At 40.5% G+C, this 17,258-nt stretch overlaps 1 long non-coding RNA gene across 3 annotated transcripts in view; it reads right to left on the bottom strand.

The window, feature by feature from the left end:
- Positions 1–221: 221 nt before the first annotated feature.
- LOC139362028 (uncharacterized) overlaps positions 222–17,258 on the bottom strand; it is a 192,231-nt gene continuing 175,194 nt past the window's right edge. For 2 of the 3 annotated variants that reach the window (XR_011620269.1, XR_011620270.1), the window contains exons 5-7: positions 2,246–2,412; positions 1,597–1,661; positions 222–1,458 (exon numbers count right to left, since the gene is read on the bottom strand). This is a non-coding gene — a long non-coding RNA (uncharacterized lncRNA). The remainder of the gene's footprint in view (positions 1,459–1,596; positions 1,662–2,245; positions 2,413–17,258) is intronic. The other variant, XR_011620271.1, reaches the window with a different exon arrangement.

The raw sequence follows: 17,258 nt of genomic DNA, 5'->3' as shown, positions 1-17,258 counted from the left end.
GTGCTCCCTACAGTCTCTGGCACAGTCTGTTCTCATAAATGATGTTGGGGCTAAAGGGACGATGCATAAGGGTAAGTAAATTGTGTGGATCGGACAGGAGAGCCTTGGGTGTATCTTTGTAGGACTTACCTTATCTAATATAATGAAGTGTCTATCTCCCATTTGTTCTCCCAGATCCATGCCCAACCCCTCATCACCAGCTCTATGCCCTTAGAGCCTGACCTGTTTGGACTTTATCAAAGGGCTTCCTCCCTGACTTCCAGGTGAGTCAAGCAATGAAGGGCACTGTAGGAGACCAGAGAGAAGGAAAGTGAGGTCAACCTTGCTCCTTTGCAGTCATCTCAGGCTGTTGCACCCTTGGCATAAGGGCACATCTCCTGCCAGATGGTCTTCTCCATAACATGTTCTGTGTCTAGATTCTGTTAACTGTTCCCTCCCATTGTGTCTCACACACAAGGTTAAAAATAGGGAGCTGCTGTTGCCCAAGGGCATTGCACTATCCTTGGGGTTTCCATACAACATCCCTATACCTTTATAAATAAATCCTTCAATTTTTCTTTAATTGCCCAGTTTGAGTCTGCATTCCTTCTGGAATTTTAACAGACACATTCTGTAAGCCCTGCAAAGAGATTTCAAATAAATCTATGGAGACTGGAATTAATAAGGGGTGAATGAATGTATTTCCTCTAGGCTAGCATTTACATTGTTAGGAGCATACTAAGAAGCTAAACCAGCTGAGGAGGAGGCTCTCCTTCCTATGTCCTCTTCCCATTAAGGTGAGCAAATTGAGAACAGTGCCCAAATTTTTTTATCTTTCAATCTGTACCCTCAACATCTAGCTCAAAAACTGGGATACAGAATATATGTTCAACGTGTGTGTGTTGACTGGGTTTCCACTCATTGAGCTACAGCTATGTGCCAAGCATTGTACAAAGCATTTGAGAATATAACATGGAACCAAACAGATAGGATGTGTATAGTATAGTGAGGGGTGTCAATCACAAAAAGAACAAGAGGCTGTTGGAGAGAAAAGGGAGAGCACCAGGAGAAAAACAAAAAGTTCTTTGTTTGAAGTTTTTATTTTTTCCTCAAAACGCAATCATGGTCTTCTTTACAGAATCCTAATTCCCTCTCCCACCCTTTCAGCCAAGTCTTCTGAATTGGTGGTAGAGGAAGAATCAAGTCATTCCTTTACTTATTTATTCACTCATTCATTTGTCATTTATATAGCATATACTTACTGAACTCCTCCTACATCCAGCATCCTGTACTAGGCCCTGAGGATAGGAGATGAGTTACATTTGATACTAGACCTCAGGATGCTCCTGGTCTATCAGGAAGACTTGTAAAGCACTTGCAATGCAAGGAGGGGCACAGGAGTGAGCCTGGAGAAATCACCAATGGTCCTTCTCCATTCCTCAGCAAATGTCAGATTGAATGGGTTTCCAATCCAGTATACTGGAAAAGATGAGGGAGATAAAAATTTAATGGCACATCTGTATTTGCTGCTCTCTCTAACACCGTAATTATTACTTTTTATAAAATATTCCAAAAAACATTTACTTGGTCATTCCAACCTTGATTAAAATAACATACCTCTGGCAGTCCACAGGAAGAAATTCTTCTTCACCTTGTGGGATCAGGACCCAAAACTACCAATACTGCAGATGGGACAGAAACTCTGTTATTAAATCAAGGGCCTCAGTGCCAGATGGAAGCTTGGAGGCCTCATGCATGGCTCAGCCTTGCAAGCTGCTGGCTGCTCTTCTGGACACTGTCAAGGGAAAGAGATCCCTCTTCCTTGGGCTGCAGAGCCCTCTATGGTTGTTCAGCCCTTACTGATAGGATGGGCTCCCTCGAGCTAACTCAAAATCTGCCTCCCTGTAACTTTTCTCTCTGAAAAGCAAACATTCTCCTCACTGATACTGCAGGACCCCAAGATAACTGCTTTGAACAAACTTCCTGACTTTAAATATTGATAGAGTAAGCCATGGCCTAAGAGGTGTGATTTAGAGAGGACCAGGAGGATCGTGTGTCTGAGAGGAACTTCTCTGTGCCTCAATCCCATCTCCCACCACCTGTGAAGACTTCAGTTTTAATCACAGTTAGGGGTGCAGACTTGCACTTAGGGAGGCCCCTTAGAAACAGACATAGCTCATTGTAAATTTCTCTAAGGGAAGAACTGTGTCTTCCATGTGTTTTATTTTATGACCAGACATTGGGAGTAAAGAGCTGAGAGACTTACAGGAGTGTCAGATGAGGCAGAATCTCACAGAAGGACGAGGTTCTCCCATGGCCACCATGAAAAAAGAAAGTATCTGGAAATAAGGAATGGCGTGTGTAGAAGCCCAGAGGAAGGGAAAGACTCCAGCTTATTCAGGTGCCACAGTTGTAGATGAGATTGTGGAGGACCTGCAGGAAGAGGTAAGCCATGGGCTGAAGTGGAAGCAGAGCCAACTCTGCCACTGCCTCAGAACTGTGACCTTGGGCGAGTCACTCATTTCACCACTCTCTGAAATGAGAAAGATGGGGGGAGCTACCTCGTTTCTAAAGGGCTTCCTGTTCCATAAATCAACCATTCTAAAAATGCCTCACATTTCTGTAGCTCTTCACAGCTCATAAAGTACATTACCTCATTTCATTCTGCAGCACTGAAGGCAAAACTTGGCGGAATTCAGAGTTGACCTTACTGTTTTCTGATGACTTTTCAACACAAATGCAAAACTCAGGGCATCCCCATGTTTTTGCCTCTGAACCACCCCCTCAAGTAACCTAGCATCCCCTTTGCTCAGTACACACAGACACACAACACACACAGACACACACACACATACACACACACACACACACACACACAGAGTTTCTTAAGGACAAAATAATTTGTTTTTGAAAGAGTTCTTATATTTAAATTTCAAAAAGCATCCTGCTACCCCTACCCCAACCCTAATTAAAATGTTAAAACAGTCAAGGTCACTTCTAGTGCCTGGAGGGTAGGCAAGTCAAACTCCTGCCCTGGAAGCCCTAAGTGGTTTGGGAATTCAATAACATGCCTTACCACAGAGTCTAAATCCTGGGTATTAAGAAAGGGATTTCTAATAGGGATAGATGAGGAGAATGGGATCAGGGAGCACTTAGCTTCCTCAATCTAGAGTTTAAAATTGTATAATTAATCCGAATAGGACTTAATAAGTGAGACTATATAGCCATGGGAGATGCTGGAAAGTTACTATTTGTGTAGATCTGATGCTGCCCAATAGAGTGATATAGAACAAGTTAACTAACTTCTCTGGGTCTATTTTCTTATCTGTAAAATTAGGGATTGGATTAAATGACCAATAAAATACCTTTCCATTTATTATTTCTTCATTTACTCAATGCACATTAACTAATCATCTACCTTGTGTCAGACATTGTGAAAGGCACTGATATAGAACAAAAAAATGTTAATTAAAATTAACTGTGTGTGGGGGGGTGTGCATATGCACATGTATGTGTGCATGAGTACACATGAGAGAGGGACCACTCCATGCCCTCAGAGCTCACATTTTGGTTGGCAAGATAGATGGTGCAAAGAAATAAATGCAGCAAAAAAATCCTTTTGTGCAACGATAATCACCAATACAAAGAAAGCACAAGGAAAAGAAGGTTTCCTGGTGAAAGAATCAGGGAATCTTTAGAGACAGAGTGATTGATGCTTAAGCTGGATCTGAAGGTGAATAAGGCAGAGGGAAGCATTGCATCAATAGGAAGGAGAGCAAATGAAGATAGGCTTAGGGAAAAAGAATGAATTTGTAATGCTTAGAACCCAAAGTGATGAGAAAGGGGAGAGGCAGCAAGAGATGCAAGCAGGAGCCAGACCATGCAGAGCCAAGTCAGCCCGGCTAACATGATGAAGAATCACTCAATGTTGTAAACAAGGGAGTCACATAATCAGCTCTACATTCAGTAAATGTCACTCTGGTTGCCATAGGGAGTATAGACTGGAGCAGGGAAAAACAGGGGACAGGACCTCACTGAGGAAATGAAAATCACCGCATTGTATCAGGGGAGATAGAATCTGAACTAAGGCATCATCCTTAATTGCCTGGAGATGAAGAGGAAGAGGAATGTGTAAATTTAGTAGCATTTCAGGGACTGCTATGTGTGATTTATTTATTCAGCAATCATTTACATGGTTTTTACTATGTGCCAGGCACTGTTCTAAGCACTTAGAAATATTAACTCATTTAATCACCACACTACACCTATGAAGTTGGAACTTCTATAATCCCATATGATGGTTGAGATAAATGACACACAGGGAGGTTAAGTGCCACAGCCAGTGAACAGGTAGTCTCCACCTCGAGTCTGCTATTAACCACTAACACTATGCAGCCAACAGTGAGTCCCAAATTTCTTGCAGAATTGCCTGTTGTTTAGATGGGCATGTCATTTACTTCTTGAAAGGGAGAACAGATGTCAAGGAAAGAGTCAAGTTTCTCTGGGAGCTATAAATCAAGGCACCTGTGACATCATGGTGGAAAAGCCCAGCAGGGATTGGTCAATTGAGTACGGAGCAGAGGAAATAGTTTTGGGCTGGAGATCTAGATTTGGAAGTCATCAGTGTACAGATAGCAACTGTCACCATGGGGGCGCCTAGACTGCCCACCGCTGTCACTGGTGTAGCCCTTGTGAAATGGCAGAATGGTATTCTTCTTGTTGCACCCCTGGTTCTGATTGCATGTCAGGAGCTGCTTCTAGAGTACGTGTGTCATTGTGTTAGTTGTGAACCAGCTCTTGTCAAAGAATATGGCTATTTTTATTCAGTCACCATGTTTGAAGTATTCTATAAATACTTCGAAATACACAAAAATAATAAGCGATTGAGCTGCTGACAGTAAATAAGATTTTGATAAAGAAACTATAAAAAGGAACTAAGGCAGATAAAACCTCTACCGAGCCTTGATTTCATAAAGTCCTGCTTAGTAATCCTACTTTTTAATATTTTAGAACCTAAAGGTAATAATTGGTACAAAACATCGGAACTATAATTTGGTCATGCTGGTTCTGTATTTACATTTCTTTCATTAAAAATTTAGTCAAAATGAATAATTGAAGAAAGAGAGGAGTTTAAAAACTTTTGCAACTACGAGTTAAAGATTGGAAACTGGTCTACTGAATAATGACTACATCCATTTAAAAACTATGGTGTTTTGTTTTATTTTTGGAGCTCAAAAACACCTGACAGAATTTCATGGAAAGCGAAGATAAGGCTCACTGGCTGCAGGCAAGCCACCTCATTCACATGCAGCTCAGTTACTCTTTGGTCAAAACAGATAAACTTGTTAAGTTTTTATTATGTGCCAGGCATTGGGCTGTATGCGTTCTATCCATTGACTCATTAAAATCCCACAACTGCCGGGCAAGGGCAAAATTATTGCCTTCATTTTAAGAATGAGGAAGCCACAGTTCAGAGAGGAGAATTCACCTGCCTAAAGTCATTCAGTGAATAAATGACAAAACTGAGAACCCCACCACTGTACCAAGTCCACATTCAGTTTGGGCAGTAATCAAAGTATCTGGAATTCCAGAGCCCAGCCATTTCCTCAATGCCAATACCATTTCCCTTGCTCCCTGGAAGGCCTGCCAAGTATTCTTCCACTGCTCAATTTTATCCATTCTTCTTGACAACGTCTCAGGTCTCACCTCCCCACCAACTCCAGCCCAGACTGACGTCATTTTTTGCCCTTTCCTGGCTTGGCTGCACCACCCACACTGGCCTTTGGGGCTGTGGACTTCCTATGGGTAAGTGCTTCCTTCTTTGCAACATGGTAAGCCTTTTTTAATCTACTCTTACAAAACCCTTGAAATGTAGGTCTCAGTCAAGTTATTTAATAAATATTGCCAAATTAACTGAAAAGTGATTGCTGAGACTCTCTGATGGAGCCCGCCATGCACAGCACCCCTCTTGTTGTCCTGAGTCCTGAACAAATTGGGAAATAAGCAAAAGAGAAGCAGATGAAGGTCAAAAAATCAACTTTAGTGCCTGTACTGATAGATTGGAGGAGGACACCAGCATGAGAACCAACATGCAAACACCAAAATCAAGAACCCAGCAATTTAGGCTCAGTTATAGCTGGGGTGGGGGTGAAGGGCCTGGTCAGATAGCGCATACAGCATGACTTAGCAGAGTAGAAATTAGCTGTAGTAGAGTGGTCCTGCTCCTTCCCAAGACGGAAAAATAAAATAAAATAAAACAGATCATCCCCAGTTATTCTTGCCTCATTTTTTCATCAAGTCTTGCCACCTCTCCTGGGACACAGCAATTCCATATGAAAGGAGACTAAGAATGTGCATAGGGTAAGGTAAAGGGGAAAGGTGGGCCCTTGTAGAACAACAGGGTTGGGTAGTTCACTAATATTCATTCTATTCTATGTTTATTGAGTATATATGAACGAAGAATAACAGTATCCTCTACAAAACTTCCGAGAGTACCTGAAAAATACTAAAGGTTCAAAATCGTAATTGTAATTGTAACAAAAATATATTGAGCACTTACTATACACTAGGAATTACACTGTTTTGATTCCTTATAATTGCTATAGTTGACACTATTAGTACTCCCATTATACAGATGAGAATAACCAAAATTAAATAACATTTCCAAGGTCTCACATCAACTAAATGGCACAGTCAAAACTCAAATTCAATTTTTCTAACTCTATAAGCTCTTAGTGATGACAGCACATAAGTAGCCATTCCCATTTTTGCCTACAAGATAAATAATTCCAAGTCATATAGCATTTACTTATAATGCTCATGTATATAGCACATTGACTCTTGTAAAATATGGTTCCCAGAAGCTGTTAACCTTTTATTGTTAACTTCTGCTAAAGTGATGATCAATGTCAACAGCAAACATACATGCATGTGGAATAGTGGCTCTCATTATATCATGGTAAGTGGTATGTACTTGGAGTCCAAAAGCCCAGGCTTGAAAGGCAGTTCAGACATTTGCTGGCCATGACAGGCTATTTTGAAGAAATTACTTAACATCTCATATCTATTAATGAAATAATAAAACTTAGCCCATGATACTGTCATGAGGACTAAATTGAATGGTCTATTTAAAGTATATAGCACAAATTCTGGCACATAGTAAATATATTAGAAAGTATTACTAAGAGGAAGGCAAAGTGCAAGAGAGAATGAAGAAGAGGAAGTGCCATTCAGTCTCTACCTTGGCAGTGTTTTCACTGGCTGAGAATTGAGTGAAGAAAAGGAGGAGGAAGGAGGAAGGAAGTAGAAGCTACAGCAAGAAGGCATGTATGTAAGGTGTTTATGCAAGCACTGATGGCATTGCAATAGCAGGAACCACTGTATCTCCAGTGATTAGAGGAGTATGTACTCAGAGCAGAACTCCAGAATTGCATGTGAGACATACGATGAGACAAATATTGCCACAAAGTCATCCTAGACCTGTGCCATTTATCAAAGAATTTACTTGACTCTCCATCTGAACAAAATTATGGCACCTTTTTTCCACCCTGAAGAAGGTGATGTCACAGAAGAACTCAATTCCCTCCTCCATCACCACTGCCTAATGTCAACAACCCCCTTCATGGGGATCTACCAGTGACTGCTGTGGGCAGAATACTCAATGTCTTCTGCCTTCAGTTTCCTCAACTGTAAAATACAGGGCTTCCCATAGCAGCTCCTCAAGGAGTGTGGCAGGAATATAACAACCGTCCCGTGTAAGCCATGTTCAGCAGATTCAAGGACCTCCCTTATATATGCAGTCCCTCATTCTGCACACTTCACACTCGTTCTTCTTCTTTCCTGTAAAGTAGGAGTAAGCTTCTGTGTAAAGTGACAAGCTCTTACTGTTTTACTGTGGTTAATTTGATCTAATTCTTTCTACTTTATTATAATTTGTTCTGTTGTAGTTGAGTTTAGGTTAATAATGCACAATATTTTTTTCTCGATTTACAAACAATATAGGAGTTTAAATATATGTTTTTCTAATTTGATGTAGGAATTGTATTAATATCTGACTTTGCAGTGTTTTATGGCTATGCCATTTTGGGTTTTTTTAATTTAAATTTTTATTTTTAATTTTTGTGGGTATATAGTAGGTGTATATATTTATAGAATACATGAGATGTTTTGATACAGGCATGCAACGTGTAATAATCACATCATGGAGAATGGGGTATCCACCTCCTCAAGCATTTATCCTTTGTGTTACAAACAATCCAATCACATTCTCTTAGTTATTTTTAAATGTACAACTTAGTTATTGACTATAGTCTCCCTGTTGTGGTATCAAATAGTAGGTCTTATCCAGTCTTTTTAACGATTTATTTTTGTACCCACTAAACATCACCACCTATCACCACCTCACTTTCCAATACCCTTTCCCTGCCTCTGATGACCATCCTTCTACTCTCTATGTCCATGAGTTCCATTGTTTTGATTTTTAGGCCCCACAAATAAGTGAGAACATGTAATGTTAGTCTTTCTGTGCTGGGCTTATTTCACTTAACATAATTATCTCCAATTCCATCCATGTGCTTGCAGGATCTCATTCTTTTTTATGGCTGAAGAGTACTCTGTTGTATATATATGTACCACATTTTCTTTAGCCATTCATCCATTGATGGGCATTTGGTTGCTTCCAAGTCTTAGCCATTGTGAACAGTGCTGTAACAAATATGGGAGTGCAGTTATCTCTTTGATATGGTTTGGCGGTGTTCCCACCCAAATCCCATCTTGAATTTCAGTTCCCATAATCCCCAGGTACCATGGGACGGATCTGGAGGGAAGTAATTGAAACATGGGGGTGGGTGTTTCCCATGCTGTTCTCATGATAGTGAATATGTCCCACAAGATCTGATGGTTTTATAAAGGAGAGTTCTGCTACATAAGCTCTCCTGCCTGCTGCCATGTAAGATGTGACTTGGCTCCTTATCTACCTTCAGCCATAATTGCAAGGCCTCCCAGACATGTGGAACTGTAAGTCAATTAAACCTCTTTCCTTTATATATTACACAGTTTCAGGTATGTCTTTATTAGCAGCCTGAGGACAGACTAATACAGTAAATTGGTACTGGATAGTGGGGCATTGCTGTAAAGATACCTGAAAATGTGGACTACTTTGGAGCTGGGTAACAGGCAGAGGTTGGAACAGTTTGGAGGGCTCAAAAGACAGGAAGATGTGGGAAAGTTTGTAACTTCCCAGAGACTCGTTGAATGGCTTTGACTAAAATGTTGATAGTGATATGAACAATGAAGTCCAGGCTGAGGTGGTCTCAGATGGAGATGAGGAACTTGTTGGGAATTGGAGTAAGGGTCACTCTTGCTATGCAAAGAGATTGGCATCATTGTGCCCCTAAAGGTCTGTGGAACTTTGAACTTGAGAGATATGATTTAGGGTATCTGGCTGAAGAAATTTCTAACCTGCAAAGTGTTCAAGAGGAAGCAGAGCATAAAATTTGGAAATTTGCAGCCTGATGATGCAATAGAAATGAAAATCCCATTTTCTGAGGAGAAATTCAAGCTTGCTGCAGAAATGTGCATAAGTAATGAGGAGCCGAATTCACCATGACAATGGGGAAAATGTCTCCAGGGAATGTCGGAAACCTTCATGAAAGCCCCTGCAATCACATGTCAGGAGAACTAGAAGGGAAAAATAGTTTCCTGGGCTGGGGTCCAGGCCCCCCTGCTGTTTGTAGCCTAAGGACTTGGTGCCCTGCATCCCAGCCACTCTAGCCATGGCCAAAAGGGGCCGAGCTCAGGCTGTGGCTTCAAAGAGTGCAAGCCCCAAGCCTTGGCAGCTTCCACATAGTGTTGTGCCTGCAGGTGCACAGAAGTCAAGAATTAAGTTTTGGAAACCTCCACCTAGATTTCAGAGGATGTCTGGAAATGCCTGGACATTCAGGCAGAGGTGTGCTGCAGAGGAGGAGCCCTCATGGAGAACCTCTGCTAGGGCAGTGTGGAAGGGAAATGTGGGGTAGCCCCTGCACAGAGTCCCCAGTGGGGCACTGCCTGGTGGAGCTGTGAGAAGAGGGCCACCATCCTCCAGATTCCAGAATGGTAGATCCACCAACTGGTTGCACCATGCACCTGGAGAAGCCACAGACACTCAACACCAGCCCATGAAGGAAGCTGGGAGGCGGGCTGTGCCCTGCAAAGCCACAAGGGCAGAACTGCTCAGGACCATGGGAACCCACCTCTTACATCAGTGTGACCTGGATGTGAGACATGGAGTCAAAGAAGATTATTTTGGAACTTTAAGATTTGACTGTCCCGTTGGATTTCAAATTTGCATGGGCCTTGAGCCCCTTCCTTTTAGCCAATTTATCTCATTTGGGACTGGTGAATTTATCCAATGCCCATGCTCCCATTATATCTAGGAAGTAACTAACTTGTTTTTTATTTTACAGGCTCATAGGTGGAAGGGACTTGCCTTGTCTCAGATGAGACTTTGGACTGTGGACCCTTGAGTTAATGCTGAAATGAGTTAAGACTTTGGGGAACTATTGGGAAGGCATGTTTGGGTTTGAAATGTGAGGATGTGAGATTTGGAAGGGGTCAGGGACAGAGTGATACGCTTTGGCTGTGATGCTACCCAAATCTCTTCTTGAATTATAGTTCCCATAATTCCTATGTGTCATGGGAGGTACCCAGTGGGAGGTAATTAAATCATGGGGCAGGTCTTTCCCATGATGTTCTTGTGATAGTGAATATGTTTCACAAGATCTGATGGTTTTATGAAGGGAAGTTCTCCTACACAAGCTCTCTTGCCTGCCACCATGTAAGACATGACTTTGCTCCTCATTGGCCTTCCGTCATGATTATGAGGCCTCCCCAGCCATGTAGAACTGTGAGTCAATTAAATTTCTTTCCTTTCTAAGTTACCCAATCTCAGGTATGTCTTTATTAGCAGCATGAGAACAGACTAATTCACTCTTCAATATCCTGATGTCCTTTTTAGCGGGGGTATATACCCAGCAGTGGGATTATTGGACCATACAGCTCCGGCTGTATCATTTTCATTGCCTTTTGTTCATTTGGCCCTCTCAGCAATACCATGATAAAGAACAGCCAAAATGATCATTGTCTTTCAGATGAACAAACACTTTATAGAGATTAGGGTTCTTGCCTTAACTGTCTCATTAATTGCAAACCTGGGTCGAAAGCTAGCTCCCCTATCACTGAAGCCCAGGTCTTATCTCTTACCCCTTATTGCCACAAATGAGAAAGAAGGTGGTAAATACAGCAGTAGCCCCCAGAAAATGTCTGTATAAGGAGCCATTCTCTGGTACCATAAAATTATTTAATTAAGAAAAGTACAGTATGAGGACAGCCTGGTGGTTGAAATCTTCAGCTTCCAGCGGACAGTAGAGGGGAGTTGCCATGGGTCCCATGTTCTAGGGACAGCCCATCCTCCTGCCAGAGAAAGACTTCCACAGATGTCTACTACTCTGCTAAATAGAATATGAGCTCCCCAGTCCTGGAGTTTCCAGCTGTATTGCCAGGGTCTACAAGGGAAAATAAGAAGGAAGACCTGACACCCCAATCTTAGCACCTGTTTTGTCTCCTTAAAGTCTTCTCTATTCCAGGCTAAGTAGCCTTAGTTCCTTCAACTGCGTCAAGTATGCCCAACATGCTGGTTACTCTTCTCTCTGTGCACTGCAAATTTCAAATATCCTTAAATATGAGTTGCTCAAATGTGATTTCCACAGTGTGAGTGTGTTTGCCACTTTATCAATGCGAATCCAGTTCACATTTTTTTGTCTTTTCAGATTTTTTACTCTGTTGATTTACATTAGACTCAAGTTTAATTAAAACCCTCAACCACTAATTCTCAAACTGTGGTGTGCATGAGAAGTGCCTGGTGTTTGTTAGAAATCTGGATTTCTTACTGGAAAACCAAATCCAGCAGCACACCAAAAAGCTTATCCATCACAATCAAGCTGGCTTCATCCCTGAGATGCAAGGTTGGTTCAACATATACAAATCAATAAATATAATTCATCATGTAAACAGAACTAAAGACAAAAACCACACGATTATCTCAATACACACAGAAAATACCTTCAATATAATTGAATATCCCTTCATGCTAAAAATCTCAGTAAACGGGTAGTGAAGGAACATACCTCAAAATAATAGGAGCCATATATGACAAACACACGTTCAATATCATACTGAATGGACAACAGCTGGAAGTATTCCCCTTGAAAACCAGCAAAAGACAAGGATGCCCTCTTTCCCCACTCCTGTTCAACACAGTATTAACAGTTCTGGCCAGGTCAATCCGGCAAGAGAAAGAAATAAAGCATATTCAAATAGGAAGAGAGGAAGTCAGATAATCTTTGTTTGCAGATTACATGACCCTATATCTAGAAAACCCCATCATCTTGGTCCAAAAGCTTCTTAAGCTGATAAGCAACTTTAGCAAATTCTCAGGATACAAAATCAGTGTGCAAAAATTTCTAGCATTTCTGTACACTAACAACAGTAAGCAGAGAGCCAAATCATGAATGAACTCCCATCTACAATTGTTACAAACAGAATAAAATATCTAGGAATATAGCTAACAAGGGAAGTGAAGGACCTCTTCAAGGAGAACTACAAACCACTGTTCCAAGAAATCAGAGTTGACACATACAAATGGAAAAACATTCTATGCTAATGGATAGGAAGAATCAATATCATGAAAATGGTCATACTGCCCAAAGTAATTTATAGGTTCAATACTATTCCCATTAAACTACCATTGACATTCTTCACAGAATTAGAAGAACCTATTTTAAAATTCATATGGAACCAAAAAAGAGCTCACATAGCCAAGACAATCCTAAGCAAAAATAACAAAGCTAGAAGCATCACACTACCTGACTTTACTATACTACAAGACTATAGTAACTAAAACAGTGTGGTACTGACACAAAAACAGACACATACACCAATGGAACAGAATAGAGAACTCAGAAATAAGACATCTACAACCATCTGATCTTCAACAAACCTGATGAAAAACAAGCAATGGGGAAAGAATTCCCTGTTTAAAAAATAGTGCTGGAAGAAATGGTTATTCATATGCAGAAAATTGAAACTGGACCCCTTTCTTACACCATATACAAAAATAAACTCAAGATGAATTACAGACTTAAATGTAAAACCCAAAGCTATAAAAACCCTAGAAGAAAATCTAGGCAATACCATTCAGGACATAGGCAAGGGCAAAGATTTCATGACAAAATTGTTGAAAGCAGTAGCAACTAAAGCAAAAATTGACAAATGGGATCTAATTAAACTAAGGAGTGTCTGCACACAAAAAGAAATATCAACAGAGTGAACAGACAACCTACAGAGTGGGAGAAAATGTTTGCAATCTACCCATCTGACAAAGGTCTAATACCCAGAGTCTACATGGAACTTAAACAAATTTACAAGAAAAAGAAACAAATCCCATTAAAAAGTGGGCAAAGGACATGAACAGACACTTCTCAAAAGAAGGCCTTCATGCATCTAACAAACATGAAAAATAAAAAGCTCAACATCACTAACCATTAGGGAAATGCAATTCAAAACCACAGTGAAATACCATCTCATGCCAGTCAAAATGGCAATTATTAAAAAGTCAAGAAACAGTCAAGATTCTGGTAAGACTGTAGAGAACTGGGAACACTTTTACACTGTTGGTGGGAGTGTAAGTTAGTTCAATCATTGTGGAAAACAGTGTGGCAATTCCTCAAAAACTTAGAGGCAGAAATACAATTTGACCCAGCAATCCCATTACTGGCTATATACCCAAAGGAATATACATCATTCTATTATAAAGATACATGCATGCATGTGTTCATTGCAGCACCATTCACAATAGCAAAGACATGCACTCAACCCAAATGCCCATCAGTGATAAACTGAATAAAGAAAATGTGGTACATAGACACCACGGAATACTATTCAGCCATTAAAAGGAAGGAGATCATGTCCTCTGCAGGGACATGGATGGAGCTGGAAGCTGTTATCTTCAGTAAACTAACACAGGAATAGAAAAACAAACACTGCACATTCTCACTTATAAGTGGGAGCTGGACCATGAAAATACAGAGACACATGGGGGGAGCAACACATACTGGGACCTGTCGGAGGGATGCAGTGGGATGGAGAGCATCAAAAGGAATAGCTAATGGATGCTGGACTTAATATCTAGGTGACAGGTTGATCTGTGCAGCAAACTACCATGGCTCACATTTACCCATGTAACATACCTGCACATCCTGCACATGTACCATGGAACCTAAAATAAAAGTTGAAGGAAAAAAAACTAAGAATTGAACTACCATTTGACCCAGCAATCCCATTACTAGGTATGTATCAAAAAAAATAAATAAATAAATTGTTCTACCAAAGGACACATGCATGCATACATTCATTGAAGCACTATTTACAATAGCACAAACATGGAATCAACCCAGGTGACCATCAATGGTGAACTAGATAAAGAAAAAACAAAATCTGGATCCTAATTCAGTAGATCAATGGTGAGACTCAGGGATCTGCATTTCATAACATTCTCTCCCCCTTGCAAGTAATTTTACTGTTGGTGATGTTTGCAGTGCACTTTGCAAACGCTGATTTGAATCTTTCTCCCAGATGCTTTAGATAAAGTACACAGCCTAATGGTGTTCTTTGTGTACTTAGATTTGAGGGTTCAAATTCCTGACATTGTATTGATCCCTCTTAAATGCACCAGTAAAAGTTAGTAGGATGTGGTGAAAAAACAAAATGGACTTTGGAGATAGGAAGACTTGTGTTCAAAACCTGGCCTTAGGCAAATAAGTAAGCTCCCTGAATTTTTATTTCATCACCTGTAAAATAGAACACATTCCTGCCTGGGTTGTTGTTACCATTAAGACCATGTATATTCTGAGGCAACACATTGTCTGTCTTATAGAAGGTGCTCAATATATATTAAGTCCCCCTGGTTCATACCTCCATTATCCCAGCACAAGGATATTTGGGGAAACCTGATACGATCACCCAATTAATTAATTCTTCTTTCCAGCCTCATGTCATTTGAAAATTTTGTTGGCATTTTACCTCTGCCTTCTCAGCCGGTGGTTCTCAACCATATGAGCATATGGGATTCCTCTGGGGGAACATCTTAAAAGCACAGGTACTGAGGGCTTGTGCCAGATCCTTGAAATAAAAATCTTCAGAGATCAAGAGTGGAGAAGCATAGGCTTTAAAAGCTCCCCAGATGATTCTGATATGCACTCTGATTAAAGACTCACCAATCTAAGTAATTGGTAATAATGTGGTTGACTATGTATCAAAAAACATAAAATTCACAGACCCTTTAAGCCATACATACTCACTCCTAGAAATTGGTTCTGGGAAAATAATCATGGATGAGTGCAAAGATTTGTTTTCAAGACTATTTATTTAGTATATATCTCTTTATAAGTAAAAAAAAAAAAAAAAAAAAAAAAAGGAGGAAGAGGGGAATAAGTGGAGGAGGAGTTGAAGGAGAGTGAGGAGAAGGTGAAGAAAGGAAAGAAACTGATTGCCCAGCAGCAAAATATTGGGAACTACAAAACATAAAAACAAAATGTGGTACTCCTTACTGCACACCATCATGCAGCCCTAAAATAAACTGCTACAATTTTATAATGGTTACAGAAGAGTATAAAAGGCATAATCACATTGTTGTTGTTTAAAAATGTAATTATACGAGACATACAACAAATAATTAGCAATTGACTGGGTGTTGGGGTTACAAGTTATTTTAATTCACAGTCACACCTCATTTTACTGTGCTTCCATTTAGTATGCCTTGTAGATACACATTTTTGACAAATCGAAGGTCTGTAGCAAGCCTGCAACAAGCAAGTCTATCGGCACCATTTTTCCAACCACCTGGGCTCACTTTGGGTCTTTGTGTCACATTTTGGTAACTCCTGCAGTATTTTAAACTTCTTCATGGTTATTATATCTGTTATGCTGATCTGCTATCAGAATATTTGATCTTACTATCATCATTGTTTGGGGCACCACAAACCATGATCAAAGATGGGAAACTTTATCAATCAATGTTGTGTGTGTTCTGACTGCTCTACCAACTAGCCATTTCCCATCTCTCTCCCTCTTCCTCTGGCCTCCCTATTCCTTGAGACACAAGGATATTGAAATTAGGCCAGTTAACAACCACACAATGGCCTCTAAGTGTTCAAGTGAAAGCAAGAGTCACCCATCTCTCACATTTAATCAAGAGCTAGAAGTGATTAAGCTTAGTGAGGAAGGTATGTCAAAAGCCAAATCAGGCCCAATCTAGGCGTCTTGTACCAAACAGTTACTCCAGTTATGAGTGAAAAGAAAATAGTCTTCAAGGAAATTAAAAGAGCTGCTCCAGTGAATTCATAAGGGGTAAGAAAATGTAACAGCTTATTGCTGAGAAGGAGAAGGTTTGTTTTTGTTTCGTTTTGTTTTGTGTTTTTCGTTGTTTTAAGAGAGTCTCACTCTGTTATCCATGCTGGAGTGCAGTGGTGCAATCAAAGCTCACTGCAGCCTCAAACTCCTGGGCTCATGTGATCTTCCTGCCTCAGCCTCCTGAGTAGCTAGGATTCTAGGTGCGTACCACCACACCAAGTTAATCAGCTAATTTTTTTAACTTTTTGTAGAAATGTGGTCTCACTATGTTGCCCTGGCTTGTCTCAACTTCCTGGGCTTGAGCAATCCTCCTGCCTTGGCCTTCCAAAGGGCTGGGATTTGCATGAGCTAACGTGATTGGCCTGGAGAAAGTGTTAATGGTTTGGATAGATCAAACCAGCCACAACATTCCCTTAAAGCAAAGGCGAATTAATCTAGAGCAAGGCTTTTTCTGCAATTTGTGAAAGCTGAGAGAGATGAGGAAACTGCTGAAGAGAAGTTTAAAGCTAGCAGAGGTTGGTTCATAAGGTTTAAGGATAGAAGCCATTTCTATAACATAAAAATACAACATGAATGGCAACTGCTGATGGAGAAGCTGCAGTGAGTTATCCAGAAGATCTAGTTAAGATCATTGATGAAGGGGCCTACAGATTTTCGATGTAGACAAAACAGCCTAATATTGGAAAATGATGCCATCTAAGACTTTACTAGCTAGAGAAGAGAAGTCAATGCCTGGCTTCACAGCTTCAAAGGACAGGCTATCTCTCCTGTTAGGGACTAATGCAGCAGGTGACTCTAAGTTGAAGCTGATGCTCATTTACCATTTCAAAGAT

This window comes from Macaca nemestrina, chromosome 1, assembly GCF_043159975.1.
Source record: "Macaca nemestrina isolate mMacNem1 chromosome 1, mMacNem.hap1, whole genome shotgun sequence".
In the NCBI taxonomy this organism is placed as follows: domain Eukaryota; kingdom Metazoa; phylum Chordata; class Mammalia; order Primates; family Cercopithecidae; genus Macaca; species Macaca nemestrina.
Note: the sequence above shows the minus strand (reverse complement) of the source record. Positions and strands in the feature narration are given on the sequence as shown.